The following is a 9,545-nucleotide window of genomic DNA, read 5'->3' as shown; positions in this document are numbered from 1 at the left end:
AACCCAAACAAGTTTACACATGTATAACCGACACGCAAAAAAAAAAAGGCTTTCGAATTTGAACTCTGCCTCCTAGAAGAGAGATTGGCTGATGATGGCCGATCGTTTGATCAGGGGGGTGAAAGTCAGTGCAAGGACGAAAATCAAAGTAAAGGTTTTAGATGATGAGCCGAAAGAGTTGATCTTGAATGGCTGGAGGGCATCCTTATCGTCTGGCATTTGTCGACTGCCATTGGCGTGATTTTGTTATCTGTCTAATCTCTCTTTCTATAAATAGGCATCGTCTTTCTTTGGGTTTGGTCATCAAGGATGCTCAAACCTTCCCTAAAGTGGATACGATACACGCCAGAGTTCATTGCGTACAAGTCAGCCCTTTAAAAATCTTTCCTGTTGATTCAATTGTTTAACAGACATTCGTGATTTCGAACGTTATTTTGATTTCATGTTTGTCTTTTCCTTGTTACTACTGCCAGCCCCGTCAAGTTCAATTCAGGTGCCTATGCATTGTACAAAACATTGGGTGGGGGGGGGATTGAAACGAACGAATTAAGGCGACTGTATCCGCTAAAGTCAGACTGCAAGGAGAGCGACCCCAACATAAACAGGTGACCGTCTCGTCTGTGGTCTCGTCTGACCACTTTGATGATACCCCATACAAGTTTCATTGTTTTGGGTTTTTTTACGAAGTCTGGTTCCGATTATCCCGCGATGGTCATCCCAAGTCTGGGAATCCGTCGCATTCTCTTGTCGATAAATAAATGACACAAAATTCGTGTCATTAATTCTGTTTTTTTTTTTTTTTTTCTTTGCCCTTTTTTTTCGTCATCGGATAAGAGAGACCTCTGATAAGTCAGGAAAGAAACAAACTCGGATGTCATGATTGGTCACTAGACAGGTTATATCAGTCCTTCTTTTTATTATTTATGGCATTTTTTTTTCTTTTTGTAATATTTTGCTTGTTGATTTCGCAATTGCACAGGTGTAGATTGTTTTTCCATCTCAAGTTACAATCCAATACCTGTTGTTAGATTTGTGTGATCGGCCATCCCACATGGTTGGACTTTTTGACGGCTGGTGATACTGACACTAGAACAAGAGTGAACGAGTTACAAAAATAGCCATTCAAATCTCGACACTCTCCCAAAAAAGGAATTTGCTTTTAAAAATAGCTGGAATGACTGGTCACTACAGTTCGTCATTTTTTCGGGTGGATGGCTAATCGAATAGGACGTGTCCTCAGTTTGAGTTTAAAGCGAATTTTATAAGAATGAATACGGGCACAATGTTACACTTGCGTTTTAACAGAAAAGAAAACAATATATAAATTTGTCTGCTGGCCTACGTGCTAAAGAGCACGTAGGACCCCCAATTTTGACGTCAGCAGCAGACGTTCATTTTCGTAAATTATCGTCCATATATTTTCGAATTAATAGCTTTTTTTTTCGCAATTTATTGTACAAAAAAGAAACGGCGAATAAAAGATATTTCATCAACGAATCGATGCGTAGTTCCTACCAAGAATTACGTCTTGATCGTACACACGTAGGCATCCAATAAAAGATGACGCACGCAGTACATCAAACGAATAAAAAACGATATAACCAAAGAAAATGAGAAACGTTTGAGTCTACATTTTTCTTTCGTTGTATCTGTGTATGACTAGCCTTTAAGTTGCTAACAGTAAGGGCGAAGAGGAGGACCGCTCGTTAAAATAAAAGAAAAAAAAATCGGAATTCTCTCTCAACCGAAAAATTACACGAGTACGCAACACCTTTGGCGTTGAGGTGGCCATTGTTACTTTCCCAAGTCTATTTTATTATACCCCCCTTTTTTTTTCTTACCTTTAATGACCCGAAAGCAAAGACCATTGGTCCGTTGTCTATTGAACAAGTAGCCAAACGTGTACTAAAAAAAAAGGACATTATCAACGTTTTCTTAATAATTTCATTTGCCTTTTTTCTTCTTCTTTCAAAGATGAACATCTGATCGTTTGAAAAATGCGGTCGATCAACAGCTGTAGTGTAAATATAGGGATTAAAATTTTTTTTTTGTTTAAAGATTTTCTTTTGCTGCACAACTTTCACCCAGCGAAACGTAAAAATAAAGAACGAAAAAAAAAAATAATCGAGCAATGTAAAGACAAAACTCTCTTCTTTGGCTGCCACGAGACTTTCTTTAGATTATGTTAATTGACAGCAAGGTGCCGGGATGTCGTTCCCGGATCTACGCGACGCAGTTCGATGTTAGGAAAGAAAAAAAAAATAAACCTTTTTGGAAAACGGTCGCCTTATATAAAAATAGAATTAGAGAGCGGAATGACGAAATCAAATGCGCTTGATAACATTTCTTTTACTGTGCCAGACACGAGACGGGGACAGAAACGGGATTGAGCGTCACTTGACTGAGCTGTTTAAAACTCAATGTTTTTGTTTGTTTATTTCGAAAAAATGTCCTTGACAGGTTGACATCGAGTTTCATAAAACTTCTATAAATAGATTTATACGTAGCTGTCGATAATTGCCTCTCTCCTCTTAGCAAAAAAAAAAAAAAGGAAAGGTGTTTATTGCGTGACTGGGGTAAAAACAATAAAAAAACAACGTTTGTGTGGACCGATTGGTTGGCACAATGCGCGCTTCTGGTTCTCTTGAATAATACGTGAATTTTTAAAGAAAATGTGATAGAAAAGTGTCGTGTAAAAGTGGGTACAAAAAAAACAAAAAGAAAATAAAACTCACGGCCATCGCTGTTCAAGTTATTTTCTATCCGGAGGGTTTAATTCCGCACGAGACAACCTGTTTCTTCTTGTTTTTTTTGTTTTTTTTTTTTGTCTATTTGAGGCCGCGCAAGGTTTTTTTTTTCGGGAATGTGTTGTACGTTTGTTCGAGTCTACCGAAATTATTCTTGTCTGCTAGCCAAACATCGGGGTTTTTCTTGGTTTTTTTTTTTTTTTTTTTTTAATTGGCCGTGCGATAGCTGTCGGCGTTGCTATTCTTGGCTGTTTTGTTTTTCTATTTTTTTTTTCTTCGTGTTATTGCATTTGAAAGAGCTTTCAGTATAATAAGTAACGGCGTTTTCTCCTTGATGGCTGGCTTAGCAACAGCCCCAAAACATGACGCTATCGGATGGCTTGTGTTTTTTTTTTCTTTATTCCATTTCATCGTCAAATATTAGGATTATATGGTACCTGAAAAGGTAGGACCTTTCTCTCCGGCAAGTTTTTTTTTTTTTTTTTTTCACTTACAAAAAAAGTAATGCGAGTGTCCCTTTTGTTTTAATTTCTTACCTGTAGAAAAAATCTAGACACACAGAAAATGAAAAAAAAAAAAAATCCAAACTCGTTGTCTTGAGCCATTGACGCCACAGGTGATGTAGTGCACCATTGCACACTCGCTTGTCTCTCTTTTTCTTTTTCACTTTAAAATACAACGCGCATACGTACAACCCAACATCATAACACCAAAGCCCATTGCCATGCATCCTTGAATGGAAACTCCAAGTTGCTAAGCAAATGCAAAAGAGAAAAAAAAATAATAAAATGAAGGGGGGCGCTGTCCGAATTTTACGACTGTACAGTCTGAACGCGTATGTTCCTTTAAAAAACAAAAAAAAATTGTGCTTTTCCATGTTCTGCCAGACTTGCAGGGCATGCGACAAAACGTGTTTTGCTTCAAATCGTTCAAATCTCTTTCGGTTCGGTTGTCTTGGTTCACCTCTTCGTTTCATTTGGGTGTTTTTCTATAAAAACCAGACGAAGAAACACAAAACATCTCCTTTCCCTCATCTGTCTCTCTTTTTTTTTTTTTTTTTTTTTTTAAAAAGGGCGTAGAAGAAAGACACACAAAAAACATTGGTCACGCTCAAGGACCCTGAAGGACGTTCGCTGTCTTGTCACATTGCGCTTGCATTCTTCCGCAATGATTTTGTTGGGTCCCAAATGTTTCGGGACACGTTTTTTTTTCTCAATGGTTTCGTTGCGTGCCTCATGGATGAATACGATTCAATTTTTTGAAAGGGAACATTGTGGCTATTTTGTGTTCTGCGAATAATTAAGAAGAAGAGTTGATTTCCGTGTATTGTTTTAAGCTAATAGACGTGCATCTGACTTGATGTCTCTGGAACACAAGATCAAAAGCAGGTTTTCTTATTTTCATTTGTTTTCGTCCGCTTGTTTTATTTTTCCTTATCTCTTCATTTAAGTCCTGATTTTTTTGCTTTTAATTTTTTTATCGATCTCTGAAAACGGACGAAAATCATCAAAGTTTAGCCCGTCCCTTTTTAAAAAGAGCTAGTCTCGAAATGGCTGTGAACCACCTGGATTGTTTGTGTGTACCCATTGCCCGGTACCTGCCTTTTCTATAACTAACCGAATGACCTGACCATCTTATTTTTTTTTTCAAATTCTTTTCATGTGGCTGTCGTACTTTTCCTTTTTTTTTTTTTAAGTGGTCAAATGCCATTTTGGATATACGATAGGACAAGGGGGGCAAAAAAATAACTGCATTTCAGTCAAGTAACAAATTTCCAGGTAATAATAGTTGGAGTTCTTCAAATGTTGGACAATGTTGAGGCTGATGTGTGTTCCTCTTGCACGAACCGACGTCACTCGATGGCTCAACAAAGAGAGGAGTACGTGACCACTCGAGTCACGGATGTTAAAGATACGCGTGCCAGCGTGGTGCCTAGATCTTTTATATATATAAAAAAGATGAAGTAAAATAAAACATGCGTTTTTTTTATGATTGAAGAACGAATCTTTTCGGTAATAAAGAAGGACGATCAGCTAAGCTAATGACAGACACTTATGCATCAAATGTATTCGTCTTGAGCGAACCCATTTCCACTCCGTTAGAGGCACAACGAACTCACCTGGCGTTGTCTACTAAATTCCAGCATGCGAAAAACATCGAACCCGCTCACAGCGGATTTTTTCATTTTATTTTTACGGATCCTATTGTAAACGAAAAGTCACGTAAACGTAATTATCAATGAGAGTCCCTATCTTTTCTCTTTGTTAGTTTTCTTTTTTTTTGTTGTTGTTGTTGTCGTACCTCCCCTAGTTAAACATCCAGATGGTTTTGTACCTTCTGTGTTGTAGAGTTTTCACAAGTCGAAACGCGAAGAAAGTCGGCATTTCAACGAAATATTTAATGCCAAATAGCAACGTACCTAGCGACCCTTCGAATTGAACGTTCGTCGTTCTTCCATTTCAACGTTCTTTTTCATTTTATTTTTTTTTTTTTGCACGAATAAAGGAGATCTTGGCTTCACAGTTTGTGCGGCCGGCGTCTATATCATATTTTTTTTTTGGCTGGATGTACTGTTGTTCGTAGTGCGTTGCCATCCGGCCCAGCCTTTTGAACCCCCCGCAGGTTAAAAAGCTATTGGCCGAGTGCAACTAAACAGCTTTCGTCTAGCTGGAACACCTTTTTTGAATGGTTTTCTCTTTTTCCTCTCTCTCTCCCTTATAATATTTCTCATACATTTAATACCCAACGACCCGAACCTCCCCAACGATCCGACACGTCTCCCTTTATTGTTTGTTTCGTTGGCTAACAAAAACAAACGTTAAAAAAAAAAAAAATAATTTAAAAAAAATATAAATGCTTCGTCATTTTCACCTTTTCTGGTTGCGCAACTGGCGGTCGCATTATGTACATTCTTTTTTTTTTTCTCCATTGGCATTATGCAGTAAAACTATATCTTATAACTGCTATCTAAAATGGTATGACGCAACAACACCTGTGGTTGTTACAACAAAGAGGGCTATGTGGTATTAAGGTTACAAAAAAGAATTAAATAAAAAAAAAAAAAAAGAAAAAGACGTTTGAGGAGGTACCATAAATTTTGTGTAAGGAAAGAAAAAAAAAATAGTTCTTTCATACCCAGCGGCCCGACCTTGACTCTACTTCACATAAGCCGTTGCGATGGCCAACCGGCTTCCCTATTTTTGGTCATAGTCAAAATGATCGGGAGGGCCGCTGTTACGGCATCGGCAGTGCGTTGCGTGAGGGTACCATTATCTATATATTTTTTTTTTTTCAAATAACCTTTCGTGTACTGAGCCGTCCATTCCGCTGGATGACGCAACACGCATTTCTTTTGCGCCAGAATGTAATTTATTATCATTTCCTTCATTTTTAAATTTTTTTTTTTTGCCACTTTTTGTTGCCGGGATTGCAAACGTTTGTTTCTATGCGAGTAGCAACAAAGTCTTTTAGGCCACTTATCCTTTTGTATTCATCTGGCGCATTTTTGCCAGTGACGTCAGTCCTTTTGAAAATTGCCTAATAAAAAAAAAAAAAAATCTCTGTCCGGAATGAATGGAAGATTTTAGTTCGTGAAACGGGGAGTTCCTCTGTCGAGAAAAAAAAAAAAAAACCTTTTTTGCACAGCGGTAAATTACTTTGTCGGACTTTGTACGTGGCGCGCATGTCCAAAATGTCTCCTCATTATGGCCGGCATTTGTCAGACAAGGAGGAAAGAGGTTGATGGCGTAATCGTCATTCCTTTTCAAACGAAAAAAATAATATAAAAAAAAAAAAAACATTGCGAAAATGAAAAGAGACTATTTAAATGTTGAATAATGACAACTTCCTTCTAGCGCGCGTTTTCTTTTTCCTTCCTTTTATTTTTTTTTCGAATTTGTTTTATTGCATTGAGGGGATGTCCCGGTTGATTGAACTATTTCCGCTAGCGTCACGCTGCACGACGTTTGGTTGCTCGTTTCTTTTCTTTTTTTTCTCTAGTTCTGCTTGTTGAACAGCGACGGACTTTGTGCTCTTATGGCTGGTGCTTAGCCACAAGGTCCATTCGTAAGAGGAAAAAATACAAAAAAAAAGAACCTACCCCACAACAAAAACGAGCAAATCCAGTAGTAACCGGTTTTTTTTTTTGTGTGTGTCCAGTACGAGCCTCTCTTTTTTCGTTGCGGTTAAGGCATAGCTTATTGGAACGGGTGGGAAAAACTTAACTGGAATTCTGCAATAAACCAGATATGGAAGTGGCCAAAAAAACATTTTTTTTTGTGTTTTTAACGATCGTGATATCGGAAGGTTCTTTTTCAGTTATTTTTATTCGCCTTTGTTTGATATTTTTGGGGACTTTGTACGTTTTCCAGTAGAAAAAAAAAAATCTCACATTGCGTAGTGGTAGGGAAATTTGTGTTCCACTTGTCGGATAGGTTGGCAAAATAAAAATGAAGTTCTCAGATGAGCGTACGGCTGTAAACGACCTGTTTCAAAAAGTGGACAATGTTTCAGGTGATCGTTAATCGAATTCCAGGGACATGTCAATTGATTGCCTTTGTTTTAGTTGAAGGTATGATAAACGAAGAGAAAGTCATTGTGTCCTCGTTGAATGATTTATTCAGCCAACAGGTCAATAACACTTCGTTTTCTATTGAAGTTTTATTTTTAGTTAGCGCGCTAAACCTTTTTTACCTGTTGATGAATTTAACCGTTTTTTTTTTTGCTAGTTCATTGTTCTTGCCACTTTACAGACGCTCCGTTTTTGTTTTTGCTGCTTTTCTAATGTTTTCATATTGAATTAAAAACAGACAGCTCTTTTCTTAGCTGTTTTTTTTTTTTTTTAATCCAAAGAAAACCAAAAGGATGAAGTAAATATTTGATTTTGGATAAAAACCCGAACTGGGACGCTGATTGGTCCATCTGCCTTACGTGTGTCCATATCGTGCAGCCCAAACATGGGTCTAAAACAAACTGACAGGCAGTTTCTATCTGCTTTTTTTTTTTTTTTTTGGTTCATCATCAAGGGCGACACTGCTTTTAGGTGGCTCTTGGAACAACAATAGATGCACTCTCCATCACTGTGAGTCTAATCAACCACAATCCAAATAGACATCTTTTAGCCCATCATCGCCGTCATTCTAACACAAACGACCTAAAATAGAAGAGTCAAAGTGATGGAAGGCACTGCCCAAACCGACCAACATTACGCTCTCTGCCTCGGGTTTAAAGTGACAGATCCCAATCGAAAGAAAGTTTTCAGTCGAAATTCGAATAGATAACCACGCCCTTGTAGCAGCCACACGTATCTACTTGATGTAATGCGGCCAACAACCAAAGTAGAAGGGACGCCCTGCTGCTGATGGCGAGGCACGAGAGGCTTCGAATTTGAACGCAAACGGAACGCAGCTCCAACAGCAGGGGACTTGGCTTTTGCCAACGCACAACTTATTCCACTGCGGGTAGTCTGCAAAAATAAAGAAGGCCGCTTGCTATGTATCCAAAAAAAAAAAGGAGACTCGTTAGTCTTTCTAAAAATTCCTTCTTTTTTTTTGCTGGCCTTAGTAACAACCTTTTTATTTAGTTTTTTTTTTTTTTTTTTTTTTTTTTTTTCTATTCAACGTCTTTTTTTCAGATAAATTTTTTTTTTTCCTCGTTCTACTTTTGGCTCCTTATACTTTCACACATTAGAACCCATCCAGCTGGCGCTTTTTCCGCTCCCGTGGCTCTTTTTTTTTTTCTTTCTTTCTCCATCTCTCGCTCTGGCTGTGTATTTGTATTTCCAGATTACTCCCCCTTTTTTGGGGGAGGGTAGGGGGTCTGCGTGTGTTTTACCTGATCGTGTAGATCTAAATTGCCTTTTCCACGACATTAATCTGCCATTGCTCTGTCGATAGCAAACGGGGAAAAAAGTAGGAAGTCAATGCCGAAATAGGAAAGGAAAAACAAAATCACTTTTTTTTCTCGTTCTCCATCGTATAGTTCAACCTCTAACGTTAGAGGGTCGCCGATCTCTTCACGAAAAAGTTTTTTTTTTTTTTTTTTTTTTTTTTTGCTGCCTTAATTTTGCTAAATGCGGTCATAAAAGAAATGGATTTTATTTTTCTTGACATGAATTTTTTTTTTTTTTTCGTTTCACTGAATTGCCAAACATCCGATGGGCCTCTTTTATAGGCTCGATGTCGTAACTGACGTCCCACTCTTATGGCCATGCAAGAACGTCTAGACATCCGGTTGAAATAGCCATGCCTATTATTAGATCTTTTTTTTTTTTTTTTCATTGTTCTACTCGATTAACGGGCAATAGGCCGTTTGTGTTTCTCTTTTTAACGAGATAGCATCGTCCTCGCATTTCCATTTCCTAGTTCCGCCTCTTTCGATTTATATTTTTTTTCAATTCCGCACAACACTTGTGAATCTCTGCGTGAACGATTCAATAATTTTAATTGAACATAAAAATCACGGAGTAAATTGTCACCGTTAAAAACTGAAAAAAAATCTTTCTTCGAAAGTCTTTTGTCTTCCAACGGATAACAGCAGGAACTGCGCATAATGTCAACAGTGCTGTCTGCCTAGTCAGATTGATTTGTGGTATTATGCTTTCACATATAAGATGCCGCTGCTGATGTTTTTGTGTTGCATGAATGATTATTCTTGTCAGTAGCGGCTATAGAGAGAGAAAACAAAAAAGAACATACATGCAACCTCCAAGCGAATAGGTAAAGGCAGGTGGTGCTCGCACAAAACTTGGTCATAGTCTTCCGGTTATTTTTCTCTTTTGTAATCCTTCGATGCCATCGG

The sequence above is a fragment of the Daphnia carinata genome, chromosome 7 (assembly GCF_022539665.2).
Source record: "Daphnia carinata strain CSIRO-1 chromosome 7, CSIRO_AGI_Dcar_HiC_V3, whole genome shotgun sequence".
NCBI classification, from domain to species: domain Eukaryota; kingdom Metazoa; phylum Arthropoda; class Branchiopoda; order Diplostraca; family Daphniidae; genus Daphnia; species Daphnia carinata.
Note: the sequence above shows the minus strand (reverse complement) of the source record.